Source organism: Cynocephalus volans, chromosome 1 (assembly GCF_027409185.1).
Source record: "Cynocephalus volans isolate mCynVol1 chromosome 1, mCynVol1.pri, whole genome shotgun sequence".
Taxonomy (NCBI): Eukaryota; Metazoa; Chordata; class Mammalia; order Dermoptera; family Cynocephalidae; genus Cynocephalus; species Cynocephalus volans.
In genome coordinates, this window is record NC_084460.1 from 225,337,251 (window position 1) to 225,355,203 (window position 17,953).

A 17,953-nucleotide genomic window follows, 5' to 3' on the forward strand; every position below is an offset into this window, starting at 1 on the left:
CAGCAGCGAGCCCAGTCCTCACGCTGCCATTCCTCTGGTGATCTCACTCTGTTCTTCCCTTCCATTTAGAAGAGATCACATTGGACCCCCCCGGGTAATCTGGGATAACCTCCTCATCTCAAGGTCAGCTGATTAGCTACCTTCTCTTCAACCTTAATTCTCCTTTGCCATGTAGGTTAACATGTTCACAGATTTCAAGAACTAGGACAGGGACCTGTTTAGGGAGTCATTATTCTGCCTGTGACAATTTTTAAAATTTGTTATTCCCTGGCTTTAACAGTCTAGTAGATTTCTCTTTTTCTCCTTATACTTATCTAGTTATAGTACTTCCCACCACAAAAACTTATTGCCACACATTGCACCACTCCAAACTCTGTAACTAAACCTGGTTCTAGCTGGGTACAACATAGAAATACCCTCAGTAATTCTCTAGATGAGAACAGAATCCCTGCTGATGGCCATACTCTGAGATTCTGATGATTTATTTATACCTTCCCACGACCCCATCTTCTTCCGAGTACCTGAACATTTACCCCATACCTCTGAAAGCAGTTCTACCAAATTTGGGTTTTCTGTAACTCAACTCATTCCACAACCAACCCAACCTAAAGATAATTATTCTCAGAATAACTACACTGCAGAAAATACTATATTACTCATCCAAATATCTTTTTTATCCCTCTATTCCCTTAGCAACTACTAGCACAGGGCTTTGCAGTAAATGGGTGCTCAAAAGAGTTTATTAAATAAATGAATAAATGTATTATTAAGATAAAATCACATTATATTTAATATTTCCTTAGCTCCTTTGTTTAGAAAAGCTTTAAATCTTTACAATTCATTTTTATGCCAAAATTTCGCACAAATCTCATGGTATGGCTAGTGTACAAAATAAGAAGAAACTGTTAGCAAATTTATTTAAATATTTTAAAAATAAGATGTCACACTTTACAAGACACCTAATATATTATACAGATGAAAGTTCACAAAATCTTGCCTGTGAATTTCACGATTTTCAATCCTACTCAAATCTAATCCAGGCCAAAAGGAATCTTAAATGTAATCTACCAATAACAGATACAAAATAAAAAATGTAAACACATTGGAATTTTTAATTATTTGATTCCTGTGGTAAACATTACATTTTTAGTCTTCACATGTTATAATCCCAAGATGTGTGAGGAGTATATTGGCATACCTGGGTTTATAAAGAAGAGATTTTAATAGGAAGGTATTTTTTTATCCAAACCTTAATGGTGCCTCTTTCATTCCATCATGAACCTCAGTTGTTTTCCAAACAATATTGAGATCCTAATGCTACTGGTTAATACATAAAATAAATTCTGTTCCCCTCTGCGTTATTGATTTATTTGGATTTGTGAAAATAAATCTCAATATGTTCTTCTATCTATGGATTTCCTCAAAATACACACAAATCTTAAAACCTATATCCTAATCTATAGAAGGAAAACAATATTATTCATAAAAATAAAGTCCTTTCAACAATGAATTATTCTCACTATCTCATATATAACTACAATAATCTGAACAAGGACTACCTAAAGGTAAAGCTACTACTTGGCCATTTGTTAAAGCCTTTAAGAACACCCTCCCTATCCTTGATTCAATGCTTCTTGTCCCCAAGCAACTAGCCCTTTGTGTTTTTCAAAGCTTCTTTAAGCTATCTTCTATAGTATACCTTTGAGCTAGGTGGCTAACTAATCTGATAACTTAACTGATGCCTCATGATGACAGTGATTATGACTTAATAGAGTAGGCAATTTATAATATTTAAGATTCACAGTCATAACCCAAATATATTTATTAATTGTGAAATTTTTAAATATTGGATCAGGCCAGTGGTGGATATTTGAGGCAAGCAGGACTTTTGTCATACCATCATGCAAGGAGCTGCTTACTTACTCAAGGCCAGCGATAATTACAAAATTGTCACACCATTCTTGCATAATCATTGAATAGGGACTTTAGAAGCATACCAATGCACCACATTTTTGCTTACTGTAAGAACAATATAACGCTATATAACACATGAACGAGGATACTTGCATCCTCTTATTAACCAGCACCACATGACTTGATTCTGAATTGTTTTCTGTTTCTCAATTTATATTACAATCCTCCATTTATTGTTATGTAAATCTTCAAATTCCATTTTCTTTCTTAATTGTGTCTTTGGGCAAAAGTTTAAATAATATTCTTCATAATTTGTTATTTGATAAATTCTTATTTTTCTTCTTCAATAAAACGCTTCATAATTCATAACAGACAAATCTGCAAAGCCACCATTCCTGAACTTAAGCTTAAGTGAAGATGACATAACCAATGAAGAGTAGGCAAAGGTGCGTATTCTTTGCTTTGCACTAAAAGTTGAAAATTTTAATTTCCAAAGTTATCATGTTTTTCTATGGTCTTAGAAAACTCATTAAAAACAGCATCATCCAATTTTATGGAAATCATAATATATTGGAAATATCATAGTATAAAGATTTTTTTTCAAGTTTAAAGTCCAACTGGATCTCTAATAATTACTTTTGATAAATATCATCGTGTGCAAAATAACAGAGTGGCAACATTGTAAGAATGATAGGAAAATAATCTCCATGTCATATGATTAATCATTATTTTTTCTTGACTCTAAAAATCCAGCATGTCTTTAAGAGAAAAGATTAGTAAAATGTTGATAATTGTTGAAACTGGATGGCAGGTAAATGAGGTTTATTAAGCTAGTCTCTTCTGTTTTTGTGTATGTTTAAAATCACTATAATGAAAAGTTTAAACAAAAAGAAAAAGAAGAAAAAAGATATAGTTGATTACAGAGATTGAAATATATGGTCTCAGAAGACAGACACTTAGTAGGAGTCAATGAGAGTTCATTGATTTGCCTCTGAATCGGTAGTCAAATTTTAATCTACTTAGCTTACAGGACATACATCTTTGGCAAAAGACGTGGTGGATAACAACAGGAAGTATCAACCAAACCTGGAAATGTAAAGTACAGAAGGATTTGAGCTAGAAAAACTCAACAAAAATTATCTTGTGATCATATAATCCTGATAATATATTGTCAAGGTTTGTTATAGTCATTATTACAGGGCTAAATAAGACAGGTATATTTTGTGATAGAAGTAAAGATGATGGTAAAAAGGAGAAAAGTTCTCAAGATTTAGAAAAGAAATCTAAGTTAGAAAGCTAAAAGAATATGGAGGCTATGATGCGGGTAGGAAACCCAGGTCCCATGTGGACCCAGGAGCCAAGAATGTTGAATGAAACATAAAAGGGCCCAGGACAGGCACTGGCAACTGAATGAGCATTTGTGTCTTTATGCACATTCCAGCACCACATCTCCAGCATCTCTCATTCCTTCTCCCACTGCAAGTGAGAAGAAATCCATTATCAAGATGATTCAATTTCTTAAACCAGGAACATCAGGGTATTTTGAGAGACAGTAGAGTGTGTGGCTAAGTGCACAGACTCTAGAGTTAGACATACTTACTAGCTATATGACCTTTCCTTACCTATGAAAAAGAGATAATAGTAACATTCAATTATTATAATTATCATTATTGCACAACTCAATGAAACGATAGTGTAATGATTGATCAGTTCTTAGCCAGTTAGATTACATGGAAAACATCGAAGAAGAAAATAGCCATCATCTGTAACCACCTGGAATTAAGTTTTACCCATAAACTTTAAGCCTTAAATCCACATAATTATTCCATGCCAAAGGAAAGCAGGGGCATGGAAGTTGTCTACTTTGATGCCCATTTTTTCCTATATTTCAAATAGGCGTGGAATTTAAAAGAATAATTCTAGAAAATGAGACATCTAGTCTTATCTCTTTATCTTTAGAAAACCTCAGTATGAAATAGACTGACAAAAAGGGATACTTTTTTTTCAACCAGTTCATTTGTGCCACTATGAGACATAACTTGAAGGTCAAGTGACAGCCCCAGAAAGAAGGAATTCACCTGCTTCTGCAACTTTAGCCTCACGACAGTGAAATGTTCATCAATGAAGAGGATGGGGAAAGTGAGTCAGCCACCTAGCTGAGAAATAAAGAACAGTGATGGTGTGGTATGGTAGAAATATCATTGGACAAGATGTTCAGCAAAATACATCCTAGATCCATTTGCCTCGATGTACACGATCTTACCAAGTCATCCAACCTCTCCAAACCTGTTTGATTATCTATCTCACGTATGGACTGGATTATATATTATCTCCAAAATCCCAGCACTAAAATTATGCAACTCAAATCCCTACCACTCTCGTTCAATAACCTAGATGTTTTTCTAAAGACCGTCCACTCTTCAATAACATTTTTGCTGCAGATCACACTCGTGTTCTAATATTTTAATAATACCTCAGAGGATTGTCACAAGTAGACTAGGTTTTAAAAAGACATGTGACAAAACCTTCCATTATATTCTTGCAAATAAAAGAGACACACACGAGCTGAATAATGATAAAAGAGGTGGATTTATATATTTTCTAACAAGTATACCAAAAGAATGATGACTATCTGATCAATGATTGATTTGTAAATTACTTCACCAGAAAACAGTGTTGGAATTGAAGGCATGAGAGGTTATATTTTCTGGCATTGTCAAAAATGACAGAAATATAATGGAATTAACTGCTGTCATGATTCCACCCGGGCCACTAGTGTGATGTGGGCCTGCTTGGTGGGGGTAGGGGATGAGGCAATTCTGAATCAAAAAGGACATAGTTAGTCTCCTCTTCCTGAGATCTTCTGTCTTCTTCCTGTCCTGGGAAGATGTATTCATGTCAAAGCTGCTTGAGACCAACGCACTGTGTACAACTGGGTGCTAAAAGGCTCAGGTTGGTATTACTATCCTCATTCAGTTACGACTGGTATATCTGGACTCCCTCAGCTTAAGCAAAGGTGCCAACCAACTTACCCCTTCTTATTTCATTAATAACACCTCCTCTCATATGTATGGCTCTAAGATTTTTAGATTTTACTCTGCCTTCCTAATCTCCTTTCCCCTTGGCCGGGCTGTCTCCCCCACCTCCCTAGCCCACTCAGTGGCCACAATCCCATTAGTTTGTATATAACACCAAACCCTCACTCCACTCCCGTTCTCTGAACAATGACAGTCTCATAGCCCAGAGTTTCTTCTGGCCCAAAACCTGCACCACCCCTAGAGGTAAAGAGTTAACAGAAGCTTAGCAAACAGCTAAAGGACCTCTCGATGTTCCACATCTTGTATTAGATGCTTTATAAAAATCTTATTTAATGTTCTTTTCACAACACTATGACATAAGTATTACTGTACCCATACTTACATAGGAAGTAACCAAAATTTGGAACAGTTTCACTAGGATTAAAACCCAGAGAGTCCACCTTTTAAAATATACTCTAGAATCTGAAGAACTTGGACGAGAGAGCACCAAAAGCTGAATTTTGTTGTTTAAAATAAAAATCACTTTTTATTTGTTGAATGTTAAAATTTCTGCCAAACTCTGGCAATATATTTTATCCTTAGTCCTTGCAGTTGCTTTCTTATGACACAAAATATTCTGTTCATACAATTAAAGACAGAATAGAGAAAACATTGCTGGAGATTTTAAAAGCTGAATATTGAATTCTGAAAATCGAATTCTGAAAATTGTAGACCAGCAAAATTCCGGAATTCTTACAGAGCTAATACCTTTCATGCATTTAGAAAATGGTGGTCACTAAATTCCATAGATTTACTAATAATAAATCATTGTCTATCTTTAGAAATTATAATTGAATAAGCAGATGAATAAACAGATATCTGACCAGCCAAATATATATTTTAACATAACTTCTAGACTAGTACATATAAAGAGTAACAAATTATAATGTATTATGTTTTAGCAAGAGATTGGATGGGTACTCTCCTCTGGACCAGATGGAAAAATTTAAAGTGGAGGATAACATAGTTTTATGCATATGCAGCTGGTTCCCTAGATAGACCTAAAGAACGTGAATTTCCAGGCAACAAATTTTTTACCTCATCATTTCTTTACCTGTGATACACATAGAAATCTACACTTCCAATAATCCTGGATCAATATTTATTCAATCTGTCAAAAATATTAGGATATTTGCTAAGCAGTCTTTCAGAAAAATCAGTTAATAAAGTTGAGGGAAAGATATATTTTACATACAATTGGGTAGATTACAATAGACTTTCTCATTTCTTTTGGTAGAGTTGTAAGCACTATATAAATTGTCAAAACAAGCATCTGTCAACTAACTCAATAAATTAGCCATAACAACTGGAAAATTTTGCTAACAGTAAAGCTTGTTTTAGATAAGGCCAATTTATCAAATTAAAAATATAAATTTTTTATATTTAGTTCTTCCCTTGTAGTGGCTTTCATATGTTTATCATTGTGCCATTAATAAAAGCATCTCTAGTAGAATAGCATTCAATTCTTCAATTCTCATAATAATTTCTTTTAATAATATTTATTTAATGAAAAATCCACCATTTGCCTGGCAATATACTAAGTGCTTTACATATATTTTCTTAGTTAATCCATATGCAATTATAATAAGGTAAGGATTTTTACACTCATTTTATAGATAATGAGACTGCAGATGTGATGTCAATTCTTGGAGTGGAACAAGAAGTTTTAAATGTTAGGCAATTTTGCACAGTTTATAATTTTTTAAATTTCTTTTTAATTACTATTTAAAGGCCCAGAATTGGAGTTTTATGCTGAGAAAATAATGCTGGTCCATACGCACACACACAAATATATATACATATATTTCTGTATTTTATGAGTGTGTGTGATTGTATGTGTGTGTTACATAAATCAGAAAATCTATGTGGATTAATTTTATATTTTATAAATGTAATCAATGTTTTCCTGTAATATGAGCACATAATTGATTTGCATTGTAATAAATATTATGTTTTCCTTTGCTTTTCTCTATTAAAAAATAGTGAAATACACTTGAGAATATTTTTAGGACGAAGGAATTTGTGAGAAATTTATTTAATCAACATCCACATTCTTCAACTCTTTTATCAAGATGAACTGATACTTCTATGTTATAAACTCTAAGCCTTTTCATAAATATTTAAATTTTCTATAGTTATTGGCATAACTCTCAATTCTCATCTCTTGTCTCAACAGATCTAATTCTGATTTGTCAAATGCCCATTTTCTTGACCTTTATGGTTTTATATTTGATAATTACTATAGTATATTTAGTCTCAAGGTCTGTGATTCTGAATTTCTTTGTAGTTCTGATCCATTACCAGTTTTATTATTTAAATCATGCCTAACTTTTAATAATTTTATTAATTTTGTGATACAGTGAGAGCTGTAAGTGAATCTGTGATTAGCTAATGGTGCTGTCTCAAAGCAAAAATTGAAAGTTGCTGTTCTAATTATATTATCAATCAGAAATATTTCATAAGATCAGACTGGTCATTCACCACTTTTCTTTTTTCCCTCATATTTAAAATTCCCTTTGCTTGTTGATCTACCTATATTATTTAATTTTTCAAAGTCCTAAGAGACTAAATGCCTTACAGAGCGACAGTCGACTAAGCTCCATGGATATAGGTTTTTTTGCATTGATGCTCCATTGGTGCTATATTAAAACCAATTGTGTATACAATATATTTAATTTTTTTCTTCACTAGTTACCTGCTCATTTTAAGCTTTTCTAATTTACCTAATTCTTTAATTTTCCACATTCTCTCTTCTTTATGATCTTTAGGGACAGAATTAATATATTTTTAAATTATTATATCAGATTAAATGAAAGAATGAATATATTCATTTATTTTTTAATGATGCACAAACCCTGCTTTTCTTCTGGGCTGACTAGTGAACATTTTTTTCCTAAAAATAGCCAGTGAAATAAGAACAGAATTAAGAGCAACCTACCTATGCATAGACTAATAGTTATTTGAAAAATCAAAGGTCAAAAGTTGGCAAAAGAAAAGATGCAAGGTAGAGTCACCTTTTCCTGTCAATAAGATGTGGGCTAAAGAAACCTGACCCAAAAATAATTTCTATGAGAAACTGCTTTTTTTATTAAAATGAAAGACTTACACTGTTTCTGCTTATCATGTTAGGATCTCAATTTTCAGGAAAAGCTTTTTTGATTAGTTGACTATAATCAACTTTCTTCAACTTATTCCATATTTTTCAAAGTCAGCTAGCCTACAGACTAATCCTTTCAAGCTACTACCTTTCATACACATCCTCAGGTGATTTCAGATCTGATGATGTGATGACTAGACACTCAATATTCACTAGTTTCTATCTATTTATCATACTTGGTTCATTTCCGAGGACTAAAGGCCTGAGTCATTAAAAATTATATGCCCCATTTAAGCAGGTTTTCTGCATACTTTACTCAGGGAAAAATGTTGAATGCATTTCCCCCCATATATAAAGATGTCTTTTTTATGATTTATCAACATTTAAGCCTGGTATATAACTGGATGCCTCTCAGCCTTATGCCCTAGTGATGCATAATTCCTGAAAAAAGCAAACTAAAGTTATAATGGCATCCCTGCGCGATGTCCCCTTCTCATCTGTAGCCAATTATTCCTGGGGGGAAAAAATCCCAGAGTTTTAAATTCCTTTTATAAACCTATATATTTTAACATGCTTTCCTTCAGTACAGAAACTAGAACACCCCTCCCTCAGTGTAAATTTAGTCAACTGATTGTTTCAAAACAACAAATAGTTTGCACTCTATTCTATTGCTTTTTTTTAAAGTGTATATTTTTTTTAATAAAATATATAGTTTCTAACTTGGTTTGCATGAATGCTTATTTTAAAAGAAAAGTCTCTGAGAGCTAAGACTATTTATTCAAAAAGAAAAGATAAACTATACCAATAACATTCCAGCAAATGAAATGATAGCTGTCGAACATAAAACTACAACTAACATTTGTGATCACTCTTTTAATCCACACAAGAATCCTGTGAGGTGAGTTACTATTATTATCATCCCTTTTTTACGGATGAGGATGCCAAGACACAGAACGACTGATAAATATATCAATGGTCCCCCAGTTGGGCTAGTTTTAGTCAGTTGAGAACACAGCATTCTAAGCATTAGTGCTCAGGGCTTCATTGCTATGCTATTCCCTATCCATTCTCTATTGCTCTATTTTGGAAACTCTCATATTTTTATTTCTACATTACTACATTAACAATCTGTTTTCTTACCTACGGCCTTCAAAATAATCACTTTAAAATATTTCTTACTTTCTGTAATTACAGAACATGCTCATGCTATAATTTTTCTTAATAATAATAATAACAACATTAACATGCTTGTTCTATAATAATTTCATTAAATTTTGTAGAAATTTTTCTTTTAGTAGAATGGGCATTTTATGTTTCTTCATTTTAATTTCCAACCTGGAGCATGTGCAAATTGGAAATGTTGATCCTGATACCATCCTCTACTCCGTGTCTTCATTTCCCATTTCTGCATTCTCCCCTCAGATAAGAACAACTACTAAAGCTGCTCCTATCATGGAAATAAAATGAAGTTTGTGAGCTTGTATCGATATATTTAGTCCAACCAGAAATAATTTACTAGAAGAAATTATGTCTATTGTGTGTATGTATTATAGAAGGCTTCAAGTTGGAAGGAGAAATTTGGTGAGGGAGATTGCTTATTTAAATTCTTATTTCCCCCAAAAGCACCAAATGCACAAAGAATTCAACATAATATTTATTTTTAAAAAATTAATAGAGATAGTAAACAAAGTGGCATGTAGCACTCATTCTACCGCCAGGTCCCAGGGCATGGCTTTGCAGATTCAGCTCTTCTCCCTCTGGGGAGACATAGCTACTGAAATACATAATGCTTTTGTTAGATTGACGTCTATGAACATCATCTCAACAAACAAGAAACACATGTATATATGTTCCTACTTCTAGCAAGGGCTTTATCCTCATATAATGCCCTCATCTTGAAAACTGCCCCTCATCCAGCAAAAGAGAACCCATTCTTCCCTCTAGAAAGGCTGCTCCATGGCTATAAAATCAGAAGCAAAGCTCATGCTCTTATTAGCTCATTTCTCCTTAGGATCTGCTCAGAAAAAGAGAGAAATTAATCACTGTTGGCCTGGCTTCTTAAGCTTGGATAAAAGCTTAGTAATATTTAGTAACTGAAATATTTTTATGGCCATGTTTCACTGCCCAATACCATATTATTTTTAGATAATATACTCAGAACAGTGTATTTTGAAACAAAACATTTGGTAAAACTTTTACTTTTCTTCCTTCCTAAGGCAGTGGGGAGAGGTTATCACGAACAATGGAGTGTAGGAAAGACAACATGTACAGTCTGACACCTGCTCATCTTTCTTTCTTCACTTACAAGAAATGTGCATTAAGACAACTTCAAGGAACCTATTAAATGGCATATACAGAAAATCAAAGTGAGGAAGATAAGTATACAAATATATTTAGAAAACCTTCACATACGCAGTAAACATACAAATTATGAACTGTGTCTAAGGTTTTTCATTGATAGGTTCATGTTTTGTTTTGTCTTCATTTGTTTTGTCTTCCATTAATCACCAGTAGACACAAGAAATGGGGAAAAGAGAGTTAACATTAACTGAGCTTCTCCTAAGTGGCACATACTCAACCTCATACACAGTATTTCAACTTGAAAACAACCTGATAGGGTATATAGACATTTTTACTTTTTCGGATGAGAGAGGTGACCACAGGGCCATATTCCCTTCACTGCACAGTGATGACAACAAAAATTTTAAAATGATGTGTCAGCCAAATGAAGAGAATTGTGTTAGAAGTTTAAATGAAGAAAATTCCATTAAAGTAGTCCCCCCACCCTGCCATCTGTGGTTTTGCTTTCTATGGTTTCAGTTACCCCCCGCCAACCATAATCCAAAAATATTAAATGGAAAGCTTCAGAACGTTTCAGAAATTTAAAAGTTCTAAATTATCGTGATATCACAGTGCTTGTGTTAAAGTAACCCTCATTTTACTTAATTGTTCTGTTTTACTATTAATTACTGTGGTTAATATCTTACTGTGCCTAATTTATATATTAAACTTTATCATAGATGTATGTATAGGAAAAAATTTAGTATTGGTTTGGTACTATCCACAATTTCAGGCATCCACTGGGAGTCTTGGGTCATATCCCCCACAGATAAGGGGGTGCTACTGTATGCAATTTTTTTTTCAGTGAAGAGAGAAGACTCATTGTTCAATTTTAGGATGCAACTCTTGAGATAGCTGTCAGAGCAGTTACTCCCCCAGAGCTGTGCCAAGTGCTGTTCTAAATATTTTGCATATATTAGCTAGTTTAATCTTCCCAGCAATCCATGAGGTAGGAACTGTTATTACCACCCCATTGAACTGATGGAGATAGTGAGGGACTGAGAGATTAACATAGAGGCCCAAAGTCAGAAGCTAGTGAGTAAGAGTGGGACTTTGAGTTCAGAAAGTCAAAGGTCCATGTCATACTATCCTATAGCCTCTCAGGATAGATGTTGGATACCAAAGGTTTGGAGAAATGTGTACTGGGCCCATCCCCATCATGGGATGTGTATCTAGTCCTGACTTTACCACTAATTAGCAAAAGACCTTTCAAAAGTCATTTAACATCTCAGGGCCTCACTTTGCTCTTTTGTAAAAGGAAGGAGTTGCACATAGAGGTGACAGGGACTACTAAGGAAGAGGCTATTAAGGGAAAAGAAAAGATTCTTGGATAAAACCATGGTGAATATTTGTGTTTCAGGGGTCTTCATAGTTCAACATCTTCTTAATTTACCTTTTCAAGAACACAGATCATGGTTTCTAAATTGTCATACTAGCTTCGGAGTGTACACTGGTGCTTCAATGCCTATTGAATCAAGCCCAAAATTCTCTTATTAGTGTACAAGTCCTCTATAACATGTGATGTTGCAACTTTATTTCCTCCTACCCTCCAACTCAATTTTTCCACTTCAGTTACTGTCTTCTATATACGACTTGTTCATTCTCGCTTTCATGATCTCTACACAGGAATGACTTCACCCTCCTCTCTACCACTTCCAAATCTATACCTTGTTCTATCTACACAGCTCAGACCCTTTTTACCCCCATGGAACTTTCTTGAGGACTCTGTCCAATCAAACACTATTTTTCTCTCTCACATAATTTAACTCTAGCTTCTCAAGAATATTTTATTGGGATCTAACTCACCAATTTCTGCTTGGATTTTTTTTTTTTTCCACTAAGAAGATTGAGAACTAAGGCCATATATTTTCCACCACTTATACCTTCTTCTTCACTCAATCTACTGTGTACATAGATGAATTCAATAAATACATGTTGACTTACCCATCGATTCGATACAAACAGCACATACCTTGTATGCCAAATTATCATTTCTAGAGAAACAGTAACAAACGCCAAAATGAAGTTATATGTGGTTGAATTTTATCTTGTTTTACGTTATGTTCCTGAGTATTGGGGATTTGAAATGGGAATAACGTGGAGAAATTATGCTTCCAAATGGAAATATAGGTGATGAGCATGTTAACAATGCCTCGATCTGTTGAAGCACTGCAGAACAGAGGAAATGACTGTCTAGGTTTACATCCTGGCCCAGCTATGAATCAGATTGTTATTTGGGGCAAGTTACTTAATAGCTGTTTCCTCACTGGTGAAATATGATTAAGTAGACCCAACATCAAGGAGTTATGATGTGATTTAAATGAAAGAACATAAGTGAGACATTTCATGCCTGGCTCATGTTAAATAGCCAATAAATAAACAGATGTTCTATATCTTGATTATGGTGATAGTTATAAAACCATACGCTTTTGTCAAAACTCATCAAACAATATAATTGAATTTTACAGTATACAAACACCTTTTAAAAATTTGGCTTTAAAATAATGATATTTAAAAATGAATAAGGGGAGCCTAGGCAGCCAAAATCACAACCAAAATCATATCACAGATCCCATCTGCTGAAATCACCATGGCCGATGGAGCTGAGCATGTGACATTAGGTACTGCTGCTGAGACTACTTGACCTGCCACATTACCAAAATAAATTCTCATCTCTCCCTGCTTCTCTGCATCACTAGCACTGAATTTAAAGTCCCACATGGAAGATGATTGGCTAAACTAGATCACATGCAGCATCACAACTGCAAGGGACTTTGGGAAATGGAGCTTTCTGTCCTGTTTGTTACTAAAGTAGAAAGCTGGCCAGAACTCAAATGAAGAAAAATTATCAAACACAGAAAAAGTATATAAAAAATCACTTACAGTGCAACACTTAGAAATCTTGCAAGTTAATAAGAAAAAGGCAAATACATCAATATAACATAGAAGAAAGTATATAAAATGACAACACCTCTTCACCAAAAAATAACCATTTGAAAATATTTAATATTTAATCTCACTAGTAATCAATGTAGATTAAAATTATAACATATTTTAAACATAAATTTGGTAAATTAGTTTTTTATATACCCAGATTTGGAGAGGGTTTGGGGAAATTAGTACTTTAACAAATCAAGATGATGGTACACATTACTATTATATTTCTTGAAGATACTTGGCAATATGTATTAAATGCTTTAAAATTTTTCATCTTCTTTGACCAAGAAATTTTATTTCCAGGAAGTTAACCTAATAAAATATTTTTAAAACAACATAAAGACAGATGTTGCTTCAAATAGTAAAGCCTTAGGGAAATTATCAAGGTCCAACTATAACCTATTGATTACATAAATTATATGATATTCTTCATAGTGTGGAAGATTAATCATACAAAATTGTGTTGTAAACAATATTTAATGATACGGGAAGATGTTCACATCATTAAGTAAAATAAAGTTGATTGAATATTTGTATACCACTGAAAAAATATCTTCTTTGCATGAAAAATACTCTAACTATACATATAAAATTTTAAGAGTGGTATTAGAAAAATGGTGATATCATAAGTGACTTTCGTTTTTGTTCATCTATTTTTCTGAAAACTATTTAACAAATGTGCCTTTTGTATTGCGGAAAAGCACAAACTTATTTTTTTGAAATTACAAATTGTCCCCTCAAGTCTACAAAATCTCATTTCCCTTAACTAATCATTATGTACTTATCGTTTCCAAATTTATCCAAGTCAGTTTTGAAGCTAGTTCCATATTTTCCACCAAAATCACCACTTTCAATATCAAACTCTAAATGTTTACTACCTGCAGCAAATTATATTTTCTTTTATTTGTGTTAAAATTTCCTCTTTTAAAGTTCAAAAGAAGCTTGCACAGGAAGGGAATTAACATTTATTGAACACCTACTATGTGCCAGGAACTATTTAAATCCCATTCACATATGTTAGTTCATTTGCATTTAAGTCTGGTTCCAATTATACATAACTTTTATAATTTGACAGACGTCAATCATTTTTCATTTTAGCTTGCATATTGCCAGACAGATGAGAGCATATATTTTTAGTTTGTCCTCAGATGGCAGCACTCATACTCCCTTGATTCAGTTCAGGTGCCCTGTTCTGGACTTTCTATAGCTATTCCTCTGGTTCCAAAATTCCACACATTGTTCTCCTGATGCTAATACTCTTTATGATAATGCCCAGAAATTGCTGGCATTTCAAGAAGCAGATTGCTTTCCTGTGGGAGAATCTACCTTAAAATTCTCTCAAGTAACTCCTAGTTTATGAGAATGAAAAGATTAGCAATATATTAATATATTTCATTAGTATATATTAAATATAAATTAAAGCTACTTATCACACATCTGAGGGCCTGTTAATGACATAACAACAAATGCTTTAACAGCAATATATCCCGCAGTTTCTATTTTTAATGAGGTGTCTACCTTTTCAGTGATGATATTATTAATTCTTTCTCTATGACTTGTCAGGACAACAAGATAGATATGGTTATATCCCAAATTGATCTGGAAGCCCAAAGCAGCATAATTTTTGTTAAGCAACACTTTCGCTTCTGGGGTTAGGAGAAATCACAAGGATGGGAAACTGGAGACTAAATCTGTTCTTTTAGTTCAGCAATGCAGTAGATCTGTATGAAGACGCTCCAGCGAAAAGGGACCTGAAATCACAGCACATCTTCCCTTTTCTTTCTCTCCCTCTCTTTCTTCAGCAAAACAATGAAGGTCATTACAGCAATTGACTGAAAAGCTCCTTGGAAATATGATTGTGCAAATAATGGCAGGGAGTCACAGAATGACCTTGGTAATCCTGTGGAGCAGATCTCTCTACAAGATCACCCTAAGAACCTCCAGTTTCTATTCTTCAGGAGCTAAAAGAGCTAAGGAAATTTGATAACTAACACATGACTTTATATTTCAGTTTTAAAGCTTTATTACTGCAATGAATATAGGTGCTGGTCCACAAAGCCATACTCAGAAAAAGACTTCAAATGGAGCTAATGAAAATTATGGGGCAGACAAAGAGGAAATCAAGCAGAAGTCCTAAAATAATAAATCAAATACTCTATAAAGCCATATATGAAGGCCAATGTCTGTGAACAGGATTACCAAACGCCTTATAGACCAATCATATTATATGAGGCTTTTACTATAAAACTTATAGAACCTAATTGATTCTCAAGGACTTGAAGAAATTAGAATTCATCTAGCCAAAACTCCACCATATTTGTAAGAGTCTTCTTCAATATAATCATCATGGGGCCGCCCAGCCTCTGCTTAAACCTGCCCAGTGACAAGGAGCTTATTAATTCCCAAAACAGCCTATTTCAGCTTAAGAAAGCTCAAATCACTAGAAAGTTCTTCTGTTGCTAAATTGAAACCTGCTACTCTGGTCTTTTTCTATCCAAACTCTAGGAAGATGGCATATCTGATGGTTTCCAAAAAATATACACAAATTTTCCTAAAAACTCCTGATGTGTTTGTGTGCATGTTGTGTGTGTGTGCATTTTTTGCATCAAATGGCAAAAGCATTCATCAGATTCACAAAAGTGTTTAGGATTCACAAAAGTTAAGAATCACTGTTGCAGGAGTAAAACAGAATAATTCTAGACCTTATTCTGCATGAGAGATATTTGAAGACAAAAATCATACAGCAGTGAGACTTCCTTTTTCAGGCCAACCATATGTAATTTCTTAACCTATTTCTAATTTCATTATTGGACTCACTATATTTCTTCAATATGTTAAATGTCACCCATAAAATATGGCCCTCAAACTAGGCACAATACTCTGGATATTCTGCAGCACAAATACAGAAAGCTTGTTATTCCCTGCTTTTCTGGATGCTCTACTTCTAGTAATGAAGCCTAAGAACTCGATTGTTTATATCACTTAAGTAGTTGCTGACTCTGTAGCCAGACACTGCTCTATACAAATTAGACTAAGGACCCAGAAATTGGAGACAGTAAAGAAAGCCATGAAGAGCTGGCTAACGAGGCAGCTTTCCATGGGTAGAAAGACAAATTTACGATACTTAAAAGTTGAAAGAGGTTTCTAGCTACCTGACTTAATACCATCTAATATTTTCAGAATGCCAGGTTGCGCCTGTCTGTAGACTGTCTCTACACAACACTTGAGCAATAAATTTTAAAAAACAATAAATTAAATTCTCCCCTCCATTTCATAGACTTAATATTTTCTTTCTTTTTTATGACACATTATAATTGTATATTTATGAAGTACATTGTGATATTTGGGTACATGTGTACAATGTTAAATGATCATATCAGGGTAATTAGCATATCTATCACCTCAAACATTTGTCATTTCTTTGTGTTGAGAATATTCAACATCCTCTTTACTAGCTATTTGAAAATATACAATACATTGTTAACTTTAGTCTCCCTACAATGCTATGGAATATTAAATCTTATTTGCCCTATCTAGCTGCAATTTTGTATCCACTGACCACTCTCTTAGTACCCCCTTCAACCTTACCACTCTAGTAACTACTATTGTACTCTCTACTTCTATGAGATCAACAAATTTAGCTCCCATATATGAATAAGAACATGTGGCATTTCTCGTTCTGTGTCTGATTTATTTTGCTTAACATGATTTCCCCCAACTTCATCCATGTTGCCACAAATGGCAGGATTTCTTTTCTATGGCTGTATAGTATTCCATTGTATGTATACACCACATTTTCTTTACTTAGTCATCTGTTGATGGAAACTTAGGCTGGTTCCATATTTTGGCTATTGCAAATACTGCTCCAATAAACATGGGAGTGCAGGCATCCTGCTGACATGTTGATTTCCTTTCCTTTGTATATATACCCAGTAGTGACATTGCTCAATCATATGATAGTTCTATTTGTAGTTTTTTGAGAAATCTCCATATTGTTTTCCACAATGACTGTACTAATTTACATTCCCACCAACAGTGTATAAGAATTCCCCTTTCTCTGCATCCTCACCAGCATTTGTTATTTTCAATCTATTTGATAAATAGCCATTCTGTCTGGGATGAATTTATATATCATTGTGGTTTTGACTTGCATTTTCCTGACGATTAGTGAGGCTGAGCATTTTTTCTTTGTATGTCTTCTTTTAAGAAATGTCTATTCAGCTCATCTGCCCATTTTGTAATTGGATTATTTGGTTTTCTGCTGTTGAGTTGTTGGAGTTCCTTGTATATTCTGGATATTAATCTCTTGTTAGATACATAGTTTGTATTTTCTCCCATTCTGTTGGTTGTCTCTTTGCCCTGTTGTTTTCTTTGCCATACAGAAGTTGTTTAGTTTGTTATAAACCCATGTGTCTATTTTTGCTCTTGTTGCCTGTGCCCTTGAAGTCTTATTCATAAAATCTTAGCCTACACCAATGTTCTCAAGCATCTCCCCTATGTTTTCTTCTAGTAGTTTTCCCAGCACCATTTATGGAAGAGACTGACCTTTCCCCAGTGTATGTTCCTATTGCCTTAGTCCAAAATCAGT